Source organism: Giraffa tippelskirchi, chromosome 3 (assembly GCF_054371585.1).
Source record: "Giraffa tippelskirchi isolate mGirTip1 chromosome 3, T2T-mGirTip1v1.2.pri, whole genome shotgun sequence".
Taxonomy (NCBI): Eukaryota; Metazoa; Chordata; class Mammalia; order Artiodactyla; family Giraffidae; genus Giraffa; species Giraffa tippelskirchi.
Window position 1 is genome coordinate 151,373,258 of NC_137277.1, and position 27,990 is coordinate 151,401,247.

The 27,990-nt window shown below is 38.0% G+C and overlaps 1 protein-coding gene across 14 annotated transcripts in view; it reads left to right on the top strand.

Moving 5' to 3' along the window:
- Positions 1-27,990, top strand: part of PARD3B (par-3 family cell polarity regulator beta) — a 1,110,743-nt gene that overhangs the window by 227,201 nt on the left and 855,552 nt on the right. The window lies entirely within an intron of this gene.

Genomic DNA, 27,990 nt, shown 5'->3' on the forward strand with positions numbered 1-27,990 from the left:
CAAAGGTTCGTTAAGTTTGAGAAAAATCACTGTCTCTAGAGGAACAGAAATAAGACACACAAAGAACAAGATGATGAAACAAAAAAAAATTAGTTGGACATGTAATGGACAATGACCTTTTATTTTCTCATAAGTCTGTGGGTTGATTTGTTGTTTGGAGAAGTCACTCCATCTGTGTTAGCTGGGTTTAGTTGGGGGAACTTGATTTTCTTCCATGTGGATTCTCTTTCCAGTTAGTTTTATTTAAAGTATAGCAGTTGGGTACCAAGATGGATTTTCCAAGAAAACTGACCCCAAAGTCAAACAACAGGAAAGACTGATTCAGTGGATTGACATTATAAATACCTACTTCTGCTTTCAACCTAGATGGTTTTATCTTGGTGGCCACTCCTTCAGCAGAGAGACTGAATAATGTGCCTTTGAATGATGTTGCATTCTAAAAAAAACCCCATAAAATGTTTTCATTTTATGTTTTCAGCTTCTGGAACATCATGAAATACAAGTGTTAACACAAAGGTTAAGGAAGATGATAGAAGACTAAAATAAACTCTTTGAAATCCTAACCTGTTGGCCAAAACTCAGTCCCATGAACCTCATTGTGGAAATACAGTGATTGTGGACTTAGAGTCAGGTTGACACCCTAGCTCTTCCTCTAATGAAGTCTATAATCAATGGCCTCTTGACTAAAGCAAGTTGAGTGGCCATGCCCAGAGTCAGAATGAGAGAGGACTACACAAAGGAATCAATCACCCAAGTATGTATCACTAGGACCCACCAATGAAATAGTCTACCACAGATGTAGAAAGCAAGAAGCCTCTGATTTGTAATGTTTATATTTCAGATGATACTTTAAGGACTTGTTATCTTGAGAGGTGGGGTAAGTTGAAATTGTGAAAGTTTGAATTACTCTATGAATGTGAGAAGCTGGCTATCTTAGGGCTGTGGTTCTCAACTTAGGCTGCACGTTAGAATCACTTGGAGAACACTGAAAATTTCAGGTGCTTGATTGCATCCCAGGCCAACTAACTAAAACTTCCTAGGAGTTGACTCAGGCGTGAATATATTTTAAAGTTCTTTAGCAACATTCCAAACTGCAGTCACATTAGAGAATCACTGGCTTGGGGGTATGTTTCTGTTGAGATGGACTAGAAGAAGAATATCTGTGTCTTTTCTTGGCATCACTGATGGAGATAAAATGTTTGCCATGTGTGCAGTGAATAAAGGATCAAGCATGGCATGCTGTATGATTTTTGTCAGGCTCTCCCAGGTTATGACTTCTGGTTTTTCCAAAAACCTATTTTTCCTGAGGTATCAGCTGGATCTTATTTCTGCTCTCCCCAAAACACTGAAGTGGGTCACTATTTTTCCCTTAAATGACATTACAATGTCTTATATGAATATATCTGGTTTGAGGTCCTCAGTTTTCCATCTCTGATGTTCCTCTTCCCTACTTATGTCTCCTGTAAACTTGTTACCATCCTCCTATGACTTCATCTCTCCAAACTCTGACTCTTAACTGTCTTTCCACTTCTCAGAGCAGGTGTCTTGCTAACATCTAAGCTATATGACAGTCTCCTTCTAACATCTCAGCTATATGGCAGTCTCCTTCTTGTCCTTTTTCCTTGCATTTTGCTCAGACTAATTATGACGGCAATTGTATTTTTGTTCTTCTTTCCACAAAATTAAAACTTAATTGTATAGGTTTGTCTATCTGTGGTTAGCCATACCTTTATTTTTTTATGATAATTTATTTCAAAATATATGTAACTGATAAAACTTTGCACGTAAGTATAAAATAAAAACTCTTTTTTCATGCCCACCTACATTCTACTTCCATCAAAGAAACTCTTAGTGCTTTATCATATGTCCTTCCAGAAAAGCTCTAGGCATATACAAATATTATATACATATTTAAAAATATATAGCAATGAGATTAAGTATAATGTTCTAAACTTTGTTTTTAAATGTAGTAGATCTTGGGGATTTTGTCATATTGGCTTTTGATAATTTATTGTATGACTATAGCAGCATTTATTTAAACTATCCCTTTTGGGTAGCATTTACTCTTTTTCCAGTTAACTATTATTTCCAATGTATATCTTCATGAAAATGTCTATATTAATAGCAGGGGAATTGCTTAATTAAACTGTACATGTACTTAAATTTTGATAGCTATTGTCAAAATGCCTTCCAAAGAGATACTAATAATTTTATATTTCCACAGTAGGTTATAAGAATACCTGTTTTCCCATATCTTCATCTGCACGGATTTTAACCAACTCTTTATATTTTGCTTTAGTTTAGGCCCTTATCTCGTATAAACTATTGGAACAATCTATTTTCTCTGCTTACCCTCTACAGAGACATTAGCAGAGTGTGACATCCATGGACGATTCCCTGCAAATGTCAGAGCAATAGACTTGACTGGATGAAAGAACAGATCACAAAATGTCTACTCTTGTTAATCACAGTCACAAAAATCCAATGTAACATAAATATTCCATGGTGCTACTTTGGAACTATACCCTATCCTAAAATATAAGTAACCAGATTGTCTGTACCGGGCATATATATATTCATTTAAAAAGCTGAACAAAGTACTAGAAATCTACCAGCAGTTACGATGCTGGGATGATACTTTGTACCCTGTGGGTTGTAGCATTTTTTCAGAGTTATGTACATGTAATTAACATTTCCTCTAAAACCCTGTTTGAAAATATCTTTGCTTATTTGGATTCTGTGGGGATTTTCTCTTGTATACAGATAGTATAGTACATGATGCATGAAAAAGATAGTCTGACACATGGAGTGGAATACTTAGAAAAGTCCGAAAAATTACTGCTTGTCTAATCAAAACTGACATTGAACAATATTTTATTATATTGTGATTAAAAAATCATGACTTTATGAATTACATTTTATATCTGGCCACTGTAGTTTTTCTTTTAATATATTGAAACGATTTTATTAATGAGGAAGTTTAATATTTTGAAACTTTTATCAAAGGGCAAATATAATTTTCCCGGTTCTTTGTTAAAGTTATCTGTCTCTTAAATACCTTGCCATTTTTTAACAGTGATAGAAAATGTATAAAACTGTATTGCGCTCTTTAGGATTGTAAGAGATATTTATTGTATTTGAGTATATTAATAGGAAATTATTGACTTAGTGGGTAAAACATTAGCATGCCTTTCCTTTTCAAAACATTCATTATTCATCACAGATGAGAGTTAAGTTGTATGTTTAACATGTATTCGTGAAGCTGAACGTATACAATCTCTATCTATTGATAAATACCTAATTCTCTCCAGGGGTTCTTGTTTCTACCTGTCAAAGAAGAGCTTCTAGATAGCTACCTAAATTATTGACTGTCTTCTATATTCTAGTATTTGTACTAGGTATTGCCTAGAGAACGCATTGGTCATAGCAAACACCCTCTTTTCAACAACACAAGAGAAGACTCTACACGTGGATATCATCAGATGATCAATACTGAAATCAGATTGATTATATTGTTTGCAGCCAAAGATGGAGAAGCTCTATACAGTCAGCAAAACAAGACTGGGAGCTGACTGTGGCTCAGATCATGAACTCCTTATTGCCAAATTCAGACTTAAATTGAAGAAAGTAGGGAAAACCACTAGACCATTCAGCTATGTCCTAAGTAAAATCCCTTGTGATTATACAGTGGAAGTGACAAATAGAGTCATGGGATTAGACTTGATAGACAGAGTGCCTGAAGAAATATGGATGGAAGTTCTTGACATTGTATAGGAGGCAGTGATCAAAACAATCTCCAAGAAAAAGAAATGTAAAAAGGCAAAATGGTTGTCTGAGGAGGCCTTACAAATAGCTGAGAAAAGAGAAGTGAAAGGCAAAAGCAAACGGGAAGAGGAAAGATATACCCATATGAATGAAGTGTTCCAAAGAATAGCAAGGAGAGATAAGAAAGCCTTTCTCAGTGGTTAGTGCAAAGAAATAGAGGAAAACAATAAAATGGGAAAGACTAGAGATCTCTTCACGAAAATTTGAGATACCAAGGGAACATTTCATTCAAAGATGGGCACAATAAAGGAGAGAAGTGGTATAGACCTAATGGAAGCAGAAGATATCTAGAAGAGGTGGCAAGAATACACAGAAGAACTGTACAAAAAAGATCTTCATGACCCAGATAATCACGATGATGTGATCACTCACCTAGAGCCAGACATCCTGGAATGCGAAGTCAAGTGGACCTTAGGAAGCATCACTACAAACAAAGCTAGTGGAGATCATGGAATTCCAGTTGAGCTATTTCAAATCCTAAAAGATGATGCTGTGAAAGTGCAGCACTCAATATGCCAGCAAATTTGGAAAACTCAGCAGTGGCCACAGGACTGGAAAATGTCAGTTTTCATTCCAATCCCAAAGACAGACAATGCTAAAGAATGGTCAAACTACCCCATAATTGCACTCATCTCACACGCTAGTAAAGTAATGCTCAAAATTCTCCAAACCAGGCTTCAACATTACGTGAAATGTGAACTCCCAGATGTTCAATCTGGATTTAAAAAAGGCAGAGGAACCAGAGATCCAGTTGCCGACATCCACTGGATCATCAAAAAAGCAAGAGAGTTCCCGAGAAACATCTACTTCTGCTTTATTGACTATGCCAAAGCCTTTTAACTGTGTGGATCACAACAAATTGTGGAACATTTTTAAAGATTTGGGAATACCAGACCACCTTATCTGCCTCCTAAGAAATCTGTATGCAGGTCAAGAAGCAACAGTTAGAACCAGGCATGGAACAACAGACTGGATCCAAATTGGGAAAGGAGTATGTCAAGGCTGTATATTGTCACTCTGCTTATTTAACTTATATGCAGAGAACATCATGCAAAATGCCAGGCTGGTTGCAGCACAAGCTGGAATCAAGATTGCCAGGAGAAATATCAATAATCTCAGATATGCAGATGATACCACCCTTATGGAAGAAAGCAAAGAGGAACTAAAGAGCCTCTTAATGAATGTGAAAGAGGAGAGTGAAAAAGCTGGCTTAAGACTCAACATTCAAGAAACGAAGATCGTGGCATCTGGTCCTATCACTTCATGGTAAATAGACAGGGAAGCAATGGAAACAGTGACAGATCTTATTTTCTTGGGCTCCAAAATCACTGCAGATGGTGACTGTAGCCATGAAATTAAAAGATTCTTGCTCCTTGAAAGAATAGCTGTGACCAATCTAGACTGCATATTAAAAAGCAAAAACATTACTTTGCCAACAAAGGTCCATCTAGTCAAAGCTTTGGTTTATCCAGTCGTCATGTATGAATGTGAGAGTTGGACCATAAGAAACTGTGGTGTTGGAGAAGACTCTTGAGAGTCCCTTGGACTGCAAGGAGATCAAACCAATCAATCATAAAGGAAATCATTCCTGAATATTCATTGGAAGGACTCATGCTGAAGCTGTAGCTCCAATACTTTGGCCACCTGATGCGAAGAGCTGACTCATTGGAAAAGACCCCGATGCTGGGAAGGATTGAAGGCATGGGGAGAAGGGGACAACAGAAGATGAGATGGCTGGATGGCATCACCAACTCGATGGACATTTGTTTGAGCAAGCTCTGGGAATTGGTGATGTACAGGGAAGCCTGGCATGTTGCAGTCCATGGGTTCGCAACGAGTTGGACACGCCTGAGCGACTGAACTGAACTAAATGGATTTTATATTATACATATTCTTGTTTTTAATCTTTATAAGGTCCTCTTGAAGTGTTACCACATCTTATGGCTAACATGATTAAGCCTCCATTAGATTAAGTAACTTGGCCATTGATTATAGACTTCATTAGTGCCAGAGCTAGGGTTCAGTCATTGTATGTCCACAGTGATTGTAGGATGGAGTTTTGACCAACAGGTCAGCATTCCAAAGAGTTTATTTTAGCCTTCCATCAACTTCCTTAACCTTGTGTATCACTTGAGCTTCATGATGTTCCAGAAGCTAAAAAATAGGAATGGTTACACTTTTTGGCTCTTTTTAGAATGCAGCGTCATTCAAAGGCACATCATTCAGTCTCTTTGCTGAAGGAGTGGCCACCAAGATAAAGCCACCTCCGTTGAGAGCAAAAGTAGTTATTTATAATGTCAAGCCATTGAGTCATGCTTTCCTGTGGTTTGACTTCTAAGGAATCAGGTTCAAGAGAGAGAGAATTCAGTGTATGGTCAGTTTTGAGCTGGCTATTATTTTACTTTTATTAAATTCTCTCACAGATTTTCTTTGATAAAGGGAGCTTTTATTTCTGTATGAGAACTACAAAAAATAGATTTCATAGTTTCTTTAAAATGTAATTTCTTACCACCACGATTTTGATCATTTTATCACAATTCAGATGTATTAAAATGGTTTTTAAAAATTTTGTTGGTAATATATGATTGTTCATCCAGTTTTTGTATGTAAGACAAGGTATTTTTCCTTATTTCAGTTTTAATGAAACACCATGTCAAATACAGATTTATCTGGAAAATAGTTGTAAGACCTTTAAATTTTGTGATGTTTTGAAATAGAGTGCATGATATAGTTATAATATCTACGTGAATCAGGCTCTTAGTTTCAAAAATCTCTTGTTTACTCTCTGAGACTCCTGGGATGGATGTTGTCATTATCTTTATTATCTAAGGAAAATGTCTTATCTTGCCATTGAGCCCACAATTTTCCTTTTTAATCAGGTAACTCTTATTTATTAAATAAAGATTTTTCTAAAGTTGAATCAAAGAAATTTCTAGAAACTCACAAGAGGGAGGATTTACATTTATTTATACTTAACATTGAGCTGTGAAACATCTGTAAATATAATTTGCATTGAATTAGAAGTGATCTGTATGATGATTTTTTTTTTCAAGATGTCAATTCCAGTAGTATGGGCATTGGAGTTTTAGTTTATTTCTTTGATGTTTTGAATTAGTGACTTTTTTCCATTTACTATTATTGTTACATATTTTCTTTAGTATGCTTATGAGGGAACTTAGCTGTCAACCACTACTCTTGCTTTGGTTCACAGGTTCTCGGCACTGCCCCCTGCCTTTCATATTTGTAGCAACCCTATGTGTGAAAGTTGCTCAGCCATATCCGACTCTTTGCGACCCTTAGAACTATACAGTCCATGGAATTCTCTAGGCCAGAATACTGGAGTAGGTAGCCTTTCCGTTCTCCAGGGGATCTTACCAACCCAGGGGTTGAACCCAGGTCTCCTGCATTGCAGGCGGATTCTTTACCAGCTACGCCCACAGGGAAAGCCTGAGAATACTGGAGTGGGTTTCCTATCCCTTCTCCAGGGGATCTTCCTGACCCAAGAATCAAACTGGGGTTTCCTGCATTGGAGACGGATTCTCTACCAACTGAGCTATCAGGGAAGCCCTGCAACCCTATAGTATTGCTGTACTATGTCTTTGTGAATATGTATCTCTTGGCTTCACTCAGCAGGAGCATGATGCACTGAAAAGTGCATTTCACTGTTGACAACACTTCTGCTGTTCCATCCAGCTAAATCTGATCTAGTTAAAACAAAGCCAAAATATTCCCCATGTAAAGTTTCTACATACAGATGAAGTTTACTTTGTGTTTGTCCTTTTAATTTAATTTTGTGGATTAAAGGCTTAACTCTCTGCATATTTTGAGTAAGTGCATTTTTCAGGACTGACACATAGGTAACTTTCCCTGGGTAAATTGGTTTCCTGGCTACATGAGTAAAAGACTCAGAATTCTTCAAAATACAGGAGTTATATATTTTTTTCAAATGGATACTAGCTTTCAGTGAACTGAAGGTGGCTCTTACTGAAAGTAAAATTGATTTCAAAAGGTTTTAGGACTTCATGAAATTTTTTAAAGGAGATAAAGGGTACATTCTTACGGTCAATAGTAGAAATTCCTGATTGATCCATAGCATGAGTTTTTTTCTTCAAGATATTTCATGTACTCAAATTGTCATACCGTGAGCTCTGAAGAATATTTGAGGCACTCTCAAGGATAACCCTGCTTAAATATTAAGTCTCATTGATTTGGTGAAAATATGTAATAGTGGACACCAGGCTATGCATTTTGGTTCAGTAGTTTTGTATTTATAATGGGTAAAGATAATATATATCAATTGTTTATTAGACCAGCTTTTCTTCCATTGTTATAGAATAATTAGTTTCTGTATCAACATAATACTTAGGAAATGAGTATTTAGCCTGTACTTAGGATATTTACTTTTCTAGCAAATCAAATTTCTTTTTCTGTGGAAAGATTTCTTCACAATTTTGATAGCTTTTACCAAGAACATTTTTTAAACCTTGAATAAATGGAGGAATGTACCACATACCTGGATGTTGATACTAGATTTTATAATAACTTAAATTTGGGCAAGTAGGCTGCCTGACTTGCAGGCTGAATTTGGCATACAGGGGTATGTGTGTGTATGTAGTGAATTTTTCGTTAAATTTAAAATATGTTTGGATATAGCAGACATTCTTTAACTGCAAAAGTTAACTCCATTTCCTCTCATATAACACTGTTTTCCTTCATTCATTTATATTACCTTCCTGACTTCTAGAATCAATGGAGGTTCTGACAATTGAAAAAGATCAATTTAGGATGACCTGATGTATTTTATGTAATGCTAGTTAATATTCCAGTGAGATTTAGTGGGGGAAGAGGATGCATTTAAAGGTCATCTCCTGGACCATTTTCTGGGTTATAGAGAGAAAGGGAAATGGAGATTTACCACCAGCCAGCTTTTATTTTTTTCCTTTTTTTGATTAGCAAAGTGAGTTATAACTGGGAAAATAGCCTGCTTTGTAGGCTGTAACTGTCTTGACTCTAGGGTAGAATAGGAATAAATTGGTTCCTCTGGGGGAATAGTGATTGTGCAGTGGGTTCTCAGAATATGGGCACCAGAGCAGCATCAGCATCATGTGGTAACTGCTTTCGTGGGAAAATACTCAGCAGTCTTCCAAACCTACTGAATCAGAAACTCTGGGCTGGAGACCAACAGTTTGAGTTTTAACAAGCCTTGCAGGGCGTTCTGATGCTCTCTAAAACAGGAAAACCATTGGTGTGTTGAATCTTCTTACTGCAGTAAGATTAGTAGAATGGGATATTGTTCCTTGAATTGAAGAGTCTGGTTTTGACTTAGCCTGTTGTCACCCATGTGACTGTGAACCCCTGTATCTCTGTTCTCTGTTTGTAAAATGAGGGAATTGAATTCTGTACCTTTCTTCCAAATGGTCCAAGGCATTAGTAACTTCAAAACTTTCAACTGTATTATTTCTTCTCTCTTGTTGCTGTGCAATTAAAAATGAAAAGCCTGAAAGAAGTACCATTCAATTTTCCTTTGTTTAAGGAGCTGTGGGAAATATAAGTAGAGCATTTGTCAGGTGCCCTTAGGCTACAAAGTAATAACATAAGAAGAAATGTCCCTGAATCTTCCTAACACCTGTAGACCTTGCCTTAGAAGATACTTGACAAGGGCAGTTGGACTATTTAGTGGTACTTGATGTGCTGGAGTATGAAACCATGTGTAATTTAAGCAATTTAGAGCTCATTGAACTTGTCTAGCTAGTGCAATTGGTATAGCCAACAAATGGTTATGAAGGAAGCAGTTAATATAAATGGCTTCCTGAACTACTCAGCATGTTTTAGAAATGAGTGAATTTTAAAATTCCACTCTCAGTGATGGTTTGGTATGGATTTCTTTCATCACAAACTTGGTATTTGTGTTTCAACTGTGCTTTAACTTCAAATATAATTCCATATATTTTATATTATGGCCAGAAAAGCCTATCAAATAATAGTTTATTAGAACAACAAAACAGAGGCAAAAGTTCTTCTGCTTTATCTGATCAGTACCTGAAAATTTTTTGAAACTTTCTTCTGAATCTCATTGTTTTGTTTTTAAGTAGTATATGTGATTAAAAACGTGTAATATTCTGATCACAGAAGCCTAACTACTCACTGTAGAAAATTCACATATTATAGAGGTATGCAATAAAAAAAAGAAATCCCTTGGAACTCAATTTCCCTACTTTTGCCTACTACCCAGAGTAACCATTGTTTTTGTATATTCCTGCATATATTTTTCCAAAGTGCACTCTTAAAAATATTAGTGTTATATTTTTTCATGTTATTTGCACAAAGATTCAATTCTTTTGACAAATGTGGGACAGGACTCTAATATATTGGTGAAATCTTCAGTTTATACTCATCCTCCTAAAAGGGAAATACAAATATGAATGCCACTAAAACTAAAAGCCAAGAGGAACTAAATTTTTTAAAAAATGAGGAAATAACCAGCAGACTAATTTGTCTTTAAAACTTATGAAGTAGAAAGGTGCCCTTTTGTAAAATAATAAATTGTTGTTGTTGTTTAGTGACTAAGTTATGTCTTTTGCGACCCCATGGACCAGAGTCCGCCAGTCTCCTCTATCCATTGGATTTTCCAGGCAAGAACACTAGAGTGGGTTGCCAGGTCCTACTCCAGGGGATCTTCCCAACCCTGGGATCAAACCCATGGCCCCTGCATTGACAGCAGATTCTTTACTGCTGAGCCACCAGGGAAGCCCAAAATAGTATATTATGAGATTGTAATAAGGGCTCTGTTGAAGTAAATGATTTTGTTTAGTTGGTTTAGAAATTTCAGTAGCAAAGTCTGGACTAGAGTATTCTCTCTATTGTGGCTTATGTTTTCAAATAATGTGTCAATTTCTTGAGTGTGCTAGGTTAGGTTACATCAGAAATGATCATCATTCATTAAGTCAGTTAGTAAATACTTTTGCAAATCTGCTATGCTTCAGGCTTGGATTTTTTTGAGAAACTTATGCCACATTTTTATTCTTCTGCCCCTTTGAAAGAACAGGTCTCCTGTTCCCAACTGTTTATACCCTGTGATACCACCTAGAACCAGCTCCCACTGCCCCTCCCCCCCTCCCCATTCATACCCCTCCCACCTTCCACCTGCATTAACACCTGACAGGCCCTTATTTCTCTGTCAGGGGTCTCTGTTGCTGTTTTGTCCTTGACCAAGCCATGTTTAGAGAAAATTTAAGCTCTTGTGTAATTTTGGCAAACAGCAGCCGGAGCTCTGCTTTTTCAAACAAATAACTTGCAGATTGTCATGTTTCTGTTAAGAGAAGGAAAAACGTCCAATCAGAAGAGAATTGAAATGATATAAATTAGGCTCATTGTTCAGCAAATCGCTGGTGTTAGGTAAGAATTGTGGATAAGAATAGCCCAAGCCCCCTTCAAGATCAGAGCAGGCATGTGTGCATGCATGAGGAAACCAGGCCTTTGTCAGGATCCTTTCTGGAATGGCTATTAAAGTAATTACAGTAATTTATAGATTTTTTTTCCTCTTCTATTTCAAAATGGGTTCCATTTTTTGTCTTTTGTCTTGAGTTCCTCAGTTGAAGTGTGTACGTGTGTAAGTGTGTGTTGAGTAGCACGCCTATAGTCTCTATGAAGTAATCTGATGAGGTGTGGAGCTCACAGATACCCAGAGATGGCTTTGCAATGTTGCTGTCAGGAAGCTCCCAGGCCTTCAAGAGGAACAAGAGAATTGTACTGTACAATACCATGCCACAGTGGTTAATTATAGTTTGTCATGGAACTATTTAAAATCACTGTTTGATTTAAAGAGATACTTTCTCTGAATGTCTTTAAAATTACATCTGTTCACAGCTATGGATTTTACATTTTTATATCGCTGTTGCTTGTATATATGGACAGAAATACTTTCTGTATATGACTTTTAGAGGGTGACTTTAAAAATCTCTTGACTGTGTAATAAAGTATGTGCTCACTATGCAAAACTTAATTTTTGTATAAGAGATAAAAAAAATTATGTTGTAGTCTTTCTATATTTAATTTTTTAAAACTTTTGTAGACATTATTTTATTATAACTTCAGTAATTACAGATCCCAAGAATTTCTTATGACAGTTAATGGTTATTTTACCTTGTCTTTGCCTGAATAAAACAAATTGGTTAAGAGTGATTTTCTTTTTAACAAGTTCATACTGATTATGGACATTAGGGTATTTCTAAATAAGCTGTGGCATCATTATTGTTTACCACAGTAGTTAGTTTTGTTTATATATAACGTGTGTTTTGAATTTCCCTAAATGAGGGTGTTCATCCATGTAATGACACTTCACAAGGCACTAAGACATAGCATATGTTATATCCCTTCTTAGAGTCAGAACTGAAAGAGTTAAGTTTTTCCTATTCTGTAGATCAAGCTTTGTAACCACAGTAATCAATTTACTGTTATTTGCTTACTCCTAGCAGAGACAGAAAGTCAGTGATAGAAAAAGTCTACTTCATAGACAAGCACAACTGCAATTGATCCCGATGAGTTAAGATCCTGAGGTATAACTATTTGCGTTAAAGCCTATGATTTTAATAGAAATAAATTGTCTTTTATTTTTCAGGTGTTTCAATTCCTCAGCAGCCACTCAAGTGTAATATAAAGGAAATTTGTATAGTTGTAGTTTGCACTTTTATAAGGGAACAAGGACATTTTTTATAAAGCATGACCTAATCATCCCCTTATTAGAATGTTCCACCTTCTAATACCATCCATTGAATATTAGATTTCAGCATATGTATTCTGAGGGCACACAAACACTGTCTATATCAGATGATGTGTCCTCAGAGAAACCTTCCTCCACTAACATGTCTCAAATTGCAGCTTTCTCTCTGTTTATTTTCTTACATTTTATTTATTGCCCTTACTACTGCTTGGTATTATATATTTTGTTCCATTGTAAATGTTACATACTTTGTTCCATTATAATCCAAACTTTATGGGGATGAGGAGTTATTTTGTCCTTCTCTGGACTTATGAGAGGCACACAATTGTTGATATAGTTGTTTAAAAAATGAATATTCAAAAGAACTAAGCTTAACTAAGTATAGAAATCACATTTTCAAATGAATGAGGGGAACAGCCTTAGGATACAAGTAGGGGTGCAGCTTGGGATCGGGAAATGGTGCTTATTTTAAAGTCCTGGCGATCCTTCAGCAGCTCAAACAACTGTCCCTACTGTTTTCTTTCCTGTTTGCTTAAGCTTCGTTTAATCCCGCTTTTTCGATGGCTTGTCTCTTGGAATCACCTTTTAGACAGTGCTTTTTGATGCATAACCTGAAAAATGGTCTTAATACCTTTGCATAAGTCCTACTATGAAAATTTACCATTTTATCGTGCTGTATATTTCTAAAACACCACCCACAGGTGGAATTTACCCAATATTTCTTTCATTTTCTGTGTCTACTGAATATTACTCTTCAGTTATTTACACTTAGGAGTAAGGAAAGATAGTGTGCCTAGTCCTTATAGTAAGAAATCTTGAAATTTGTGTACACTTGTAGAGATTAGTAATTCTTTCCATTTACAATGGAATTTTAGTATGAAATATTTAACTGAATCATCTCTAGAAACCTAAAAATGCCAGTGTATATTCTCAGAATGAGTAATTTCCTTTCTTATTGTCAGTGGAAATGCCTACTGCCTGAATTTCTGGATTACAACAACCTTGAGGGTCTCAAATCTGCTTTAATTGTTTATTGAAGATAATTTTGTGGAATAACTTAAAAATCCAGTGGTTAAAATAATTGAGTTGGTAAACACTAATAAGAAAAGCCTCATGTATCAGCTATCAGGAAATGAGGCATAGTGCATAAAAGCATTTTGGGGCTCTCAGAAGTTTAAGCACTAGGACAGTTTCACAAAATGTTCTCTTTTTCAAAGAAGTCTATTATATCAAATATTTATCATAGATATAGCTGATAATGATAGTAATAATAATTGAATGCTTATATGACAGAAACTAAGACTTCGCATAATATCCTCTCTCTTAATCCCCAAAACGTTTTATAAAGTCAATCTTTTTATCCTTATCTTGAATTGAGGAAATGAAGATTTAAGGCTAACTTGCTCTGGGTTATGCAGATTGAGTTGGTGGAGACAGAATTTAAATCCAGGGACTTCTGATTCTCAAACCCAGGATATCAGCCCAAGCAAACTCCCGTGACTTGTCTGAGGTTCACAATGATGATCCTATTCTCTTCATCACAGTAGAATGTTGCCCTCAGAGTTTGTAAGCCTCTTTGTTCACTCCCCTATTTAAAGCCTCAGGTAGTACTTTGGCTGACTCAGCTGTCTCTTCTGGTTATTTCTTAGGGCTTCCGTTTCTGGCAGATGTCCTCAGTGCATGGATTCTGTTAGCATTTGAGAAGAGAAATCAAATAACATGATTAAATCAGGAAGACTAATTAGTGCTATTTTAAATCTTTTTGATTTGCAGGTACCTCCAGTTCTCTTGGGGAAGATTTCCTGATTGCTTATTTCCCATGCTAGAGTAAGAATGAGCACTATCACATTTAGCTTTTGCAATAGAAGGTGTTTTTTTTTACCCCCCTGCTTGTTTTGTCAACAGAAACTCTGGAGTTTCTATGACTTTATTAGCTAAAGAAATCTGCCAGTATCGAAATATGTGATCTGATGATGTTCAAAACAAACTTTTGTTATTATTTAACCTTTTCTGTTAGGACTGCTATTGAATGACACAGCCTCTTGGGAAATTTTGCTGAAATGCTGAAATACCCTTCAGATAGCAATTACAGTTGTTGATATGCTTTCTAGCTTTGGGACAAACATGAGTGAGTAGAAGGGGAGTTGAAAGCCTTGAGGGTTTGCAAGAGTGGGTTTGATAGGATGACAAGCATTAATTGAATGAGCTCTTGAATATAAAAGTGATTTATTGGAAATAGATTCTGGACAAGTTGTTAGCCACAGAGATGGGGTAATAGAATAGCTTCTTCTTTAGGTTACCTGTATGAGCACAGAATAGATTATTCCTGATAGAATATCTTTATTAATTTGTGGTAGTCTGGTTGAACAGTTGTAAAATTTTATTATGTTAGGTCCTAAGTAAGCAAGTGGTCATTTCTCAAATGAATTTCTCAAATATTTACGACTCCTTTTAATAAGTGTATTTGTTTTTTCCCTTAGAACAAAATTGTGAAACTTTGACTTCCGTATAATAAAACTTGGCTACCATTTTAGGGTTAGAAAAATGGGAAGTGTGCTAACCATTGCCTCGAGCCTGAGCAAGCAAACCACAGAGGGACTGTGGTAGGAATCTGAGTTGAACCAAACGTACCAGAGAGCATATTTGAGAGGTCCAGAGTGTGTAGTTCTGAGGTGTTCGGCTTACTTTGTTGAGTGTATCTGAAGTTTCTAGTGTGCTTGAGTAAATAGCAGCTCTACAGGACTGGAACAGTGACATTAGCTGGGGCGATCCCTCTTCTCCTTTGCCTATGGAGAGAAATTTCAAGCCCAGCAGAGGAGATTTATGTTAATATTTATTACTTATGCCTAGACTATGGTCTAGAGATCTCAGGGAGAGAAATGGCAAGTGAAAGTAGATAAAGTGGGAGTTGGTATGTAACATGGAAAAGGGAAGCAACTAGATGATAATGTCCCAGTAGGAACAAGAAAGAAGCCAAAGATTTACATCCAAGCTTTGCATGATGTACCTATGGCAGCAGCTTCACCAAGATGATTAATAAACCCAATGATATGTTGATTCTTATTACAGAAAAAGCTGACTTTCAAATGTGTGAAGACTAAGAAGAATCCAAGTCCAGAAAGAGATCTACAAACAAGTTGCACAGAACATTATCAGTTTACCCAGTAATGATTAAATAAATTTGATTAGAAAGCATTTTAAATAAGTAGAGAACTCTTTTTTTTTTTTGGAGCTAGAGCTCACCAGAACCTTCAAAGGCATTGTACTATTTGGTTAGCACACAGGCCTTCTAATTTCAGGCCAGTATTCTCTCTCTCTCTCTCTCTCTCTCTCTCTCTCTGTGTTTTGTGTGTGTGTGTAGGTGGAGAGAGGGAGACAGAGGTGAGAGCAATGGAAACATGAAGTTTTATATATGAATTTAAAGAACAGTGGCTAAAACCATGTCTTATTCTATACCCTTGAAATGGTCATTGTATTATGTCCTGCTTCCTGTGGCTTTGTTAAAATACAGTTTTGCTAAACATTTCTTGCTGACTTGCATGTTATCATGTGGTAATTCTACTGGTAATGAGAACTACTGAACATTTTAAAGCAGTGAAATAACATAGTCACCTCTGCATGTGGCTGAAAGGTAGAGATGGTACTGGAATCGAGAGAGATTTTAGAGATGTAGAATATTTAGTGCAATTGCTAATAAGAGTCTGGACCAAGGCACTGACGGTGAAAGTAGAAAGGGATGGTAAACCTGACACGTGGCTTTGGGTAGAATCTATATACATTGTCAGATGGTTGAACTTGGATGACAGGAGTGAATGGTTGAGTGACTGTACAAAACTAGAACTAACAATGGCATCTTCTCCTCTCCTCACCTGCCAGCAACTCACTGCCAAGTCCTGTTGATTCTGGTTCTGAAGTAGAGAGTGAGTTCTTCATACTGACTTCACTTCCATCCCTCTAGTCCAAGTCGCTGTCTCCTGCCTGGATTGCTGCAGTGTCCTCTTACTGGTGCCATAGTATCTGTTCTTTCCCCCGTGCCATCTATTTACCTTATGACAGTGACAGTGATCCTTTCAATTTGCACTTCTGATCATGTTACTTTCCTACTTCACCTACTTTATGATTTCTTACTGCTTTTAAGACAAAGACCGAAAACTTTGATGTGACCTACAAAGTATTAGACTGTGGGCCCTGCCTGCTGTGTCAGGCTCACATCACTCCGTTTCACTCTGTCGTCATGTGGCTCCAGCCATTCTTTCCATCCTTCAAAGCATCAAATTCTCTTTGACTTGCTTCTTTGGCACATGCACTTTCCATGCTTGAGATGCTTCAGCCTCTCCTTTTCCCTAGGTCAACTTCATCTCCCCTTCTTTCAGCCTCTGGTTTATTTTTTCTTCATTGAATCCTTCCTTGATACCCTTGACTAGATTTGTCCACTTCCTTCAATAGTCCACTTTCCTCAGATAATTTTTCAGTGAATGAATTTTCATTACACAAGGGATTCTTTGCAGTTTTTAAAAAGTTACTATTCCCAGTACAGTGCCTGGTAGACTAGATAGCAGCTGTTTAATGAATATATTCTAGGTAAATGAATAGTGGTTTTAATTGAAGAGATGTGAATTGATCATGTGGGTTAATAGAACTAGTTAGTAAACTGTCTAGTAATTAGTCATTTCTTATCTCTCTCAGTTAAACAAAAGATATACTGTCGGTCATGTTTTGGTTGACAGTTTTTTTGAAGACCAGAATAATATAGTCAAACGTGGAAACATTTCTGATAATCTGATAGGAAAGTACATGAACTAGGAAACTTAGAGAATGAAGATTTAATATGTCTGGCAATCTTTGTTCTTTCTTATTTCCTAGTAACCACTGTATTGATTAACCAGGATTAATTTTGTTTGTTCAGTCACTAAATTGTATCTGACTCTTCTGCAACCCCATGGACTGTAGCCCACCAGGCTCCTCTGTCAATGGGATTTCCCAGGCAAGAATACTGGAGTGGTTGCTATTTCCTTCTCCAGGAGATCTTCCTGACCCAGGGATCGAACCAGTGGATCCTGCATTGGCGTGTGGATTCTTTACCTCTGAGCCACCAGGGAAGCCCCTAATAAGTCCTAGGGTCATATGACGATGAAAATACCCTATTAATCTCAGGGTCCCATGGCTGATGAATAATGGAGTAAGTGGTATTGAGGCCACATTGATATAATTTGCAGTCCTGGACTCAGTCACTTACTGTGAAAATCAGGTTATGCAAAAACTATTTTCTGAATTGTTAAACTCTAAACACTGTGAGGTTTAGCACATTGGTGATGTATCCAACCTTTTCTCTGGAGTAGCTATAAATTGTATATTTCATTAAATGGTAGAGAGGAGGATGGTGTGTAAGGTAGCATTGAATGAATTAAGTTGAGCTATTTTGCAAAGGCTTCATTGTGATTGTATGGCTGGATTTGGCAAGCAGAGAAGTCCTAATTTCTTCTGCTGTGAGACTCCCAAGGAGACATTTATGTTAGTAATACTGAATTTGCAAACCTGCATTTTAAAATTTAGCTCTATTTGTATTCTTTGTCTCTCTGGGTGTTCACTGCATTATGAAATTCTGTGCTTTTACCTCCTGCTAAGGATTTGCGTTCTTAGCCTAATTAATCATTAAGTGTTGTCAGTCTATCATGATGTAGTTAATTATCAGAGAGTGTGTGTTTCAGTCATGACCCTTTCCTGGGTAACTATAGAAACCTTAGCAGTACTAGTTATTATCTAGAATTATAGAATTTGGTTTTTAAAGAATTTTAGCCTTTGATAGTTATAGGCAAATAATTGGTTATCATCTAGGAAGAAAGAAAAGCTTGAGTGAAATTAAGATCTTAAAATAATTTATACATAGTGGACATGTGTTCTAAATAATTTATAAATAATAGGAATGTGTTTATAGAATATTTCCAACTATAACTCAAAAGGCCTTTGTTAAACAGTTTTGTATGCTTTTTACAGATTTTTCACAAACTGTATTTTTCTCCATTAATGTTTAGAAGCATCTTAATATAAATGTAAGGTTGTTCCTGATTTTCACTAATATAATGATTTTATAGTGCATAGCAGCTGCAGATCTGGGTGTAAAATAGCTGAATTTGGGGGCTTAGGAAGCCCTGTGTGCATATACAGACAGTATTGATATTGTCAAATGTCATTTGAAGGGAACAGAAGTAAAAACAATTGTTTTTCCTGTTCTGAGAAATTCCATCTCATCTAGAAAGAAAAACGAATATATATATCTTTGCATTTTTAAATTTGAAGCTCAAAAAGGATTATAGTCTGAATGGAGTTGAATATTAACATGGAAAGTAGAGATCTGGCAAATATGTATTGTCCTCAGTCTAAATACATCATTCAGAGAACACGTAGCATCTCACGTGGAGGAGGCAGAGTGTTTACAGGCTGTTACTGGGGGGGTGGCAGAGGAAGATGGTGGAGTAGAAGGACATGTGCTCATCTTCTCCTGTGAGAACTCCAAAATTACAGCTTGCTGCTGAACAACTGTCGACAGGAGAATGTTGGATCCCAACAAAAAAAGATACCCCACATCCAAGGTCAAAAGAGAAGCCCCAGCAAGATGGTAGGAGGGGCGAAATTGCTTTTAGAATCAAACCCCATACCCGCTTGAGACAGTTGGAGGGCTCAAACATACCTTGTGCACATCAGGACCCAGAGACCCCACAGAGACTGAGCCAGATCTGTGTTTGAGTGTCTCCTGCAGAGGTATGGGTCAGCAGTTGCCTGCCACAGGAGCAGGGGCTCTGGGTGCAGCAGACCTGGGTATGGCATAAGCACTCTTGGAGGAGGTCACCATTAACCCCACCACAGAGCTGCCAGAACTTACACAGAACAGGGGAAACAGACTCTTGGATGGCACAAACAAAACTTTGTGTGCACCAGGAACCAGGGAAAAGGAGCAGTAACCCCAAAATAGACTAACCCAGACTTTGCCATGAGTGTTCAGGAGTCTCCAGCAGAGGCATGGTTCCGTGGTGGCCTGCTGCGGGATTAGGGGCACTCAGAGCAGAAGTGTATGCATAGGACCTTTTGAAGGAGGTCTCCATTATCTTTATTACCTCCATCATAGTTTGGCCTCAGGTCAAACAAAAGGGAGGGGACACAGCCCTGCCTATAAACAGAAAATTGAATTAAAGATGTACTGAGCATGGCCCTGCCCATCAGAACAAGACCTAGTTTCTCCCTCTGTCAGTTTTTCCCATCAGGAAGCTTCCATAAACTTCTTATCCTTATCCATCAGAGGGCCACAGAAGGAAAACCATAATCACAGAAAACTAATCGAACTGATCACATGGACCACAGCTTGTCTAACTCAGTGAAAATATGAGCCTTGTCATGTAGGGCCACCCAAGATGAGCGAGTCATGGTAGAGAGTTCTGACAAAATGTGATCCACTGGAGAAGGGAATGGCAAACCACTTCAGTATTCTTGCCTTGAGAACCCCATGAATAGTATGAAAAGACAAAAAGATAGGATACTAAAAGATGAACTCTCTAGGTCGGTAGGTGCCCAATATACTACTGGAGATCAGTGGAGAAATAAGTCTGGAAAGAATGAAGAGATGGAGCGAAAGCAAAAACAACACCTAGTTGTGGATGTGACTGGTGATGGAAGTAAAGTCCGATGCTGTAAAGAATAATATTGCATAGGAGCCTGGAATGTTAGGTCCATGAATCAAGGCAAATTGGAAGTGGTCAAACAGGAGATGGCAAGAGTGAACATCGACATTTTAGGAATCAGCAAACTAAAATGGACTGGAATGGGTGAATTTAATTCAGATGACCATTATATCTACTACTGTTGGCAAGAATCCCTTAGAAGAAATGGAGTAGCCCTCATAGTCAACAAAAGAGTCTAAAATGCAGTACTTAGATGCAGTCTCCAAAATGACAGAATGATCTCTGTACGTTTCCAAGGCAAACCGTTCAATATCACATTAATCCAAGTCTATGCCCTGACCAGTAACACTGAAGAAGCTAAAAGGTTCTATGAAGACCTACAAGACCTTCTAGAACTAACACCCAAAAAAGGCATCCTTTTCATTACAAGGGACTGGAATGCAAGGGATATCTGGAGTAACAAGCAAATTTGTCCTTGGAGTACAAAACGAAGTGGGTCAGAGGCTAACAGTTTTGCCCTGGTCATGGCAAACACCCTCTTACAACAACACAAGAGAAGACTCGACACATGGACATCACCAGATGATCAATACTGAAATCAGATTTATTCTATTCTTTGCAGCCAAAGATGGAGAAGCTCTATACAGTCAGCAAAAACAAGACCGGGAGGTGACTATGGCACAGATCATGAAGTCCTTATTGCCAAATTGAGACTGAAATTGAAGAAAGTAGGGAAAACCACTAAACCATTCAGCTATGACCTAAATAAAATCCCTTACGATTATATAGTGGAAGGGAGAAATAGATTCAAGGGATTAGATCTGTTAGAGTGCCTGAAGAATTATGGATGAAGGTTCGGGACATTGTATACAGGAGGCAGTGATCAAGACCATCAAAGAAGAAAAAGAAATGCAAAAAGGCAAAATGGTTGTCTGAGGAGGACTCACAGATAGCTGTGAAAAGAGAAGTGAAAGGCAAGGGAGAACAGGAAAGATATACCCATCTGTATGCAGAGTGCAAAGAATAGCAAGGAGAGATAGGAAAGCCTTCCTCAGTGATTAATGCAAAGAAATAGAGGAAAACAATAGAATGGGAAAGACTAGAGATCTCTCCAAGAAAATTAGAGATACCAAGGGAACATTTCATGCAAAGATGGGTACAATAAAGGACAGAAAAGCTATGGACCTACCAGAAGCAGAAGACATTAAGAGGTGGCAAGAATACACAGCGGAACTATTCAAAAAAGATCTACATGATCCAGATAAGCATGAAGGTGTGGTCACTCACCTAGAGCCAGACATCCTGGAATGTGAAGTCAAATGGGCCTTAGGAAGCATCACTACAAACAAAGCTAGTGGAGGTGATGGAATTCCAGTTGAACTATTTCAAATCCTAAAAGATGATGCTGAGAAAGTGCTGCACTCAATATGCCAGTAAATTTGGAAAACTCAGCAGTGGCCAAGGACTGGAAAAGATCAGTTTTCATTCCAATCCCAAAGAAAGGCAATGCCAAAGAATGCTCAAACTACCACACAATTGCACTCATCTCACACGCTAGTAAAGTAATGCTCAAAAATCTCCAAGCGAGGCTTCAACAGTACGTGAACCGTGAACTTTCAGATGTTCAAGCTGAACTCAGCAAGGGCAGAGGAACCAGAGATCTAATTGACAACATCCTTTGGATCATCAGAAAATGCACGGGAGTACAGAAAAACATCTAACTCTGCTTTACTGACTATGCTAAAGCCTTTGACTATGTGGGTCACAACAAACTGTGGAAAATTTTTCAAGAGATGGGAATACCAGACCACCTGATCTGCCTCCTGATAAATCTGTATGCAGGTCAAGAAGCAACAGTTAGAACTGGACATGGAACAATAGTCTGGTTTCAAATCGGGGAAGGAGTACATTAAGGCTGTATATTGTCACCCTGCTTATTTAACATACATGCAGAGTACATCATGTGAAATGCTAGGCTGCATGAACCACTAGCTGGAATCAAGATTCAGTTCAGTTCAGTCGCTCAGTCATGTCCGACTCTTTGCGACCCCATGAACCACAGGATGCCAGGCCTCCCTGTCCATCACCAACTGCTGGAGTTTACTCAAACCCATGTCCATTGAGTCGGTGATGCCATCCAACCATCTCATCCTCTGTTGTCCCCTTCTCCTCCTGCTCTCAATCTTTCCCAGCATCAGGGTCTTTTCAAATGAGTCAGTTCGTCACATCAGGTGGCCAATGTATTGGAGTTTCACCCTCAACATCAGTCTTTCCAATGAACACCCAGGACTGATCTCCCTTAAGATGGACTGGTTGGATCTCCTTGCAGTCCAAGGTACTCTCAAGAGTCTTCTCCAACACCACAGTTCAAAAGCATCAATTCTTCAGCTCTCAGCTTTCTTTATAGTCCAACTCTCAGATCCATACATGACTACTGGAAAAACCATAGCCTTGACTAGACAGACCTTTGTTGACAAAGTAATATCTCTGCTTTTTAATATGCTGTTAGGTTGGTCATAACTTTCCTTCCAAGGAGTAAGCGTCTTTTAATTTCATGGCTGCAGTCACCATCTGCAGTGATTTTGGAGCCCAAAAAATAAAGTCAGCCACTGTTTCCACTGTTTCCCCATCTATTTCCCATGAAGTGATGGGACCGGATGCCATGATCTTAGTTTTCTGAATGTTGAGCTTTAAGCCAACTTTTTCACTCTCCTCTTTCACTTTCATCAAGAGGCTCTTTAGTTCTTCTTCACTTTCTGCCATAAGTGTGGTGTCATCTGCATATCTGAGGTTATTGATATTTCTCCCAGCAATCTTGATTCCAGCTTGTGCTTCCTCCAGCTGAGCGTTTTTCATGGTGTGCTCTGCATATAAGTTAAATAAGCAGGGTGAGAATATACAGCCTTGACGCACTCCTTTTCCTATCTGGAACCGGTCTGTTGTTCCATGTCCAGTTCTAACTGTTGCTTCCTGACCTGCATACAGGTTTCTCAAGAGGCAGGTCAGGTGATCTGGTATTCCCATCTATTTCAGAATTTTCCACAGATTATTATGATCCACACAGTCAAATTCTTTGGCATAGTCAATAAAGCAGAAATTGATGTTTTTCTGGAACTCTTTTGTGTTTTTGATGATCCAGCGGATGTTGGCAATTTGATCTCTGGTTCCTCTGCCTTTTCTAAAACCAGCTTGAACATCTAGAAGTTCACAGTTCAGCAGAGTACATCATGCAAAATGCCAGTCTCCATGAAGCACAAGCTGGAATCAAAGCTGCCTGGAGAAATATCAATAATCTCAAATATGCAGATGACAGCACTCTAATGGCAGAAAGTGAAGAATTAAGGAGGCTTTTGATGTAAGTGGAAGAGGAGAGTGAAAAAGCTCGCTGAAAACTCAACATTCAGAAAACTAAGATTATGGCATCCAGTTCCATCACTTAATGGCAAATAAATGGGGAAATAATGTAAACAGTGAGAGACTATATTTTGGGGCTCCAAAATCACTGCAGATGGTGACTGCAGCATAAAATTAAAAGATGCTTGCTCCTTGGACTAAAAGCTATGACAAACCTAGACAGCATATTAAAAAGCAGAGACATTACTTTGTCAACAAAATTCCATCTAGTCAAAGCTATGGTTTTTCTGGTAGTCATGTATGGATTCGAGAGTTGGACCATTAAGAAAGCTGAGCACTGAAGAATTGATGCTTTTGAACTGTGGTGTTGGAGAAGACCCTTGAGAGTCCCTTGGACTGCAAGGAGATCCAAGCAGTCTATCCTAAAGGAAATCAGTCCTGAATATTTATCACTGACTCGATGGATATGAGTTTGAGTAAGCTCCAGGAGTTGTGGATGGATAGGGAAGACTGGCATGCTGTTGTTCATGGGGTCACAAATAGTTGTACACGTCTGAGTGCCTGAACTGAACCCTTTCTCATTGGTCCAGTAGAACTTAGTGACAAGGAATGCCAGTGATTTGTTTTCATATTATAACATGTGAACAGCCTTCTTATGGTTCTCTTGTATTTTGGGGCATGTATCCTCATTATCCAGAGGTAATGAACTTTAATCTGCCTTTTAGCTCAATGCTAAATTCTTGGGAATTTAGTAGAGCAGATTAATGACTTTTATATACAAAGTTAGGGATGCATACATGCTGCGTTCCATGGGGTTGCAAAGAATCAGACACAACTTTGCGACTGAACACACATGTACAAAGAGTCACAGTATCAGTAAATAAAAACTGAAGATCCAGTTTAGTTCTATTAAAATTCTGTTTTAACAAAAGTGTACATGGAAACATCTGTTCTTGAGACATGGACTATGTTACCTCACTGATAAAATACAAGGTTAATTTCCATAGTTTTTTGCAGGACAGAATTAAGTTAAAATCACTTATTTACTGTTCAGATCAAAGCATAGGTATTTTGGCAATAGGAACTAGCTGCCAGTATAGTTGACAAATAACATAGGCAGCAATTGCATTTTATTATTGGCCTTATACTTAAAAATTAAGTATTATTATTTTTGTGAAAAATTCAAGTCATTACAAGTATTAATGATTGGTTTGTAAACGAGATACTTTTTAAAGGTTTATAATCTTGTGGTAGGCTTTCCAGGGGACTTATTGGTAAAGAACCTGCCTTCCCACTCAGGAGACGTGAGTTTGATACCTGGGTTGGGAAGATCTCCTGGAGAAGGAAATGGCAACCCACTCCAGTATTCTTGCCTGGGAAATCCCATGGACAGAGGAGTCTGGCAGGCTAAAGTCCATGGCGATGCAAAAGAGTTGGACACAACTTAATGACTAAACAACAATGACCATCTTGTGGTAAGTTCAATAGGTGTATGTAATAGATACATCTAGACTGAAGCAACTATTTGCTTTTTTTTGTTGTTGTTAATGTGTTTTTTCAAATGATTTTTCTTCAGTGAAATTGCTAATAGGCAGTTTTTGTTGTTGTGGCGTCATGGTTAGTGCTGTTTTAATTCTCTTACTACATACTAATATCTTTTTCTGCTTTGATTATCAGACTCTGCTCTTAATATTTATCCCTTTTCTTACTCTACAAGTTTGCAGGCTAATAATCAGAGGTAACAAATTTTCTGAGCTGAGAGTGTTACAACTCTTACGGAGAGTGTAGTGTCACTGGTTTCTCTATGCTGGAATGTTGATCAGCCTAATTATCTAAGAATCTTCTCGTTCTCTAGTATGTTACAGCTGTGACTTTCCCTTTGTCTTTGAGATAGCTGTTTTCCACACTGCACATGCACATGAGAAGGTATTTTTCCAAAAGATAATTTTTTTTTTTTGAGTGTCACTCCTTTTGAAATGATACCGGTTGCTAAATATATATTAAGGCATTTCTGGTTATTTATCTGATCCAGTAAAACCACACTAGTCATTCACTTGTGAAATATTTTAAATCAACCATATAAAAAGGAAATTTAGTGCAACTTGCTGCTACTGCTACTGCTAAGTCTCTTCAGTCGTGTCCGACTCTGTGCGACCCCATAGACGGCAGCCCACCGGGCTCGCCCGTCCCTGGGATTCTCCAGGCAAGAACACTGGAGTGGGTTGCCATTTCCTTCTCCAGTGCATGAAAGTGAAAAGTGAAAGTGAAGTCGCTCAGTCGTGTCCGACTCTTCGCGACCCCATGGACTGCAGCCTACCAGGCTCCTCCATCCATGGGATTTTATAGGCATGAGTACGTGAGTGGGGTGCCATTGCCTTCTCCGACCATTGCAAATAATTTCTGCAACAGTTGCGTTTCTTTACTATATCTTTCTAATTTGGCAGTGCATTGTCTTTTTTACAATTTCGTTACCCTCATTAGTTAGGTATGGATATTTCTGACACAGTTTTAATTTGTTTATTTTTGTACTCTTGGCTTTGTTGTTTTTCAGTCTCTCAGTCGTGTTCGACTCTTTGCAACCCCATGGACTGCAACATCCCAGGCTTCCCTATCCTTCACCATCTCCTGGAGTTTGCTCAAACTCATGTCCATTGAATCTTTGATGTCATCCAACCATCTCATGTTGTTGTCCCCTTCTCCTCCCACCTTTAATCTTTCCCAGCATCAGGGTCTTTTCTAGCGAGTTGGTTCTTCTCATCAGGTGGCCAAAGCATTGGAGCTTCAGCTTCAGCATCAGTCCTTCCAGTGAATATTCAGGATTGATTTCCTTTAGGATTGACTAGCTTGATCTCTTTGCTATCCAAGGGACTTTCAAGAGTCTTCTCCAACACCACAGTTCGAAAGTATCCATTCTTTGGGGTTCAGCCTTCTGTATGGTTCAGCTCTCACATTTTACATGACTACTGGGAAAAACCATAGCTTTGAATATATGGACCTTTGTTGTCAAAGTAATGTGTCTGCTTTTTAATACACTGTCTAGGTTTGTCATAGCTTTTCTTCCAAGGAACAAGCATCTTTTAATTTCATGGCTGAGTCAACGTCCACGGTGATTTTGGAGCCCACAAAAATAAAGTCTGTCTCTGTTTCCATTGTTTCCCCATTGATTTGTCATGAAGTGATGGGACCATATGCCATGATCTTTGTTTCTTGAATGTCAAGTTTTAAGCCAGCTTTTTCACTCTCATCTTTCACCATCATCAAGAGGCTCTTTGGTTCCTCTTTGCTTTCTGCCATAAGGGTGGTGTCATCTGCATATCTGAGGTTATTAATATTTCTCTTGGCAGTCTTGGTTCCAGGTTTGATTCATCCAGTCTGGCATTATGCATCATGGTCTCTGCATATAAGTTAAATAACTGTGAATATACAGCCTTTATGTACTCTTTCTTTATGTACTCTTTGAACCAGTCTATTATTCCATGTCCCTTTCCAACTGTTGCTTCTTGACCTGCATAAAGGTTTTCTCAGGAGGCAGGTGAGGTGGTCTGGTATTCCCATCGCTATAAGAATTTTTCATAGTTTGTTTTGATCCACACAATCAAATACTTTAGCATATTCAACGAAGCAGAAATGTATGTTTTTCTGGAATTCTCTTGCTTTTTCTATGACCTCACAATGTTGGCAATGTGATCTCTGATTCCTCTGTCTTTTCTAAATCCAGCTTGTATTTCTGGAAGTTGTCAGTTCATGTACTGTTGAAGCCTAGCTTGAAGAATTTTGAGTATGACCTTGCTAGCATGTGAAACGAGTACGATTGTGTGGTAGTTTGAATATTGTTTGGCATTGCCCTTCTTGGAGATTGGAATGAAAACTGACTTTTTCCAGTCCTGTGGCCACTGCAGAGTTTTCCAAATTTGCCAGCATATTGAGTGCAGCACTTTAACAGCGTCATCTTTTCGGACTTGAAATATTTACCTGGAATTCTATCACCTCCACTAGCTTTGTTTGTTGTGATGCTACCTATGGCCCGGTTGATTTCTTCCTCCATAATGTCTTGCTCTAGGTGAGTGATCACACTATCATGGTTATCTGGGTCATTAAGGTAATTTTTGTGAAGTTTTTCTGTATATTCTTGCCACCTCTTCTTAATGTCTCCTGCTTCTGTTAGGTTCATACCATTTCTGTCCTTTATTGTGTCCATCTTGGCATGCAATGTTTCCTTTATCTCTAATTTTCTTGGAGAGATCTCTAGTCTTTCCCATTGTATTGTTTTCCTCTGTTTCTTTGCATTATTCACTTAGGAAGGCTTTCTTATCTCTCCTTGCTATTCCTTGCAACTCTGCATTCAGATGGATATATCTTTCCTTTTCTCCTTTGCTTTTTGCTTCTTTTCTCAACTATTTTGTAAGCCCTCCTCAAACA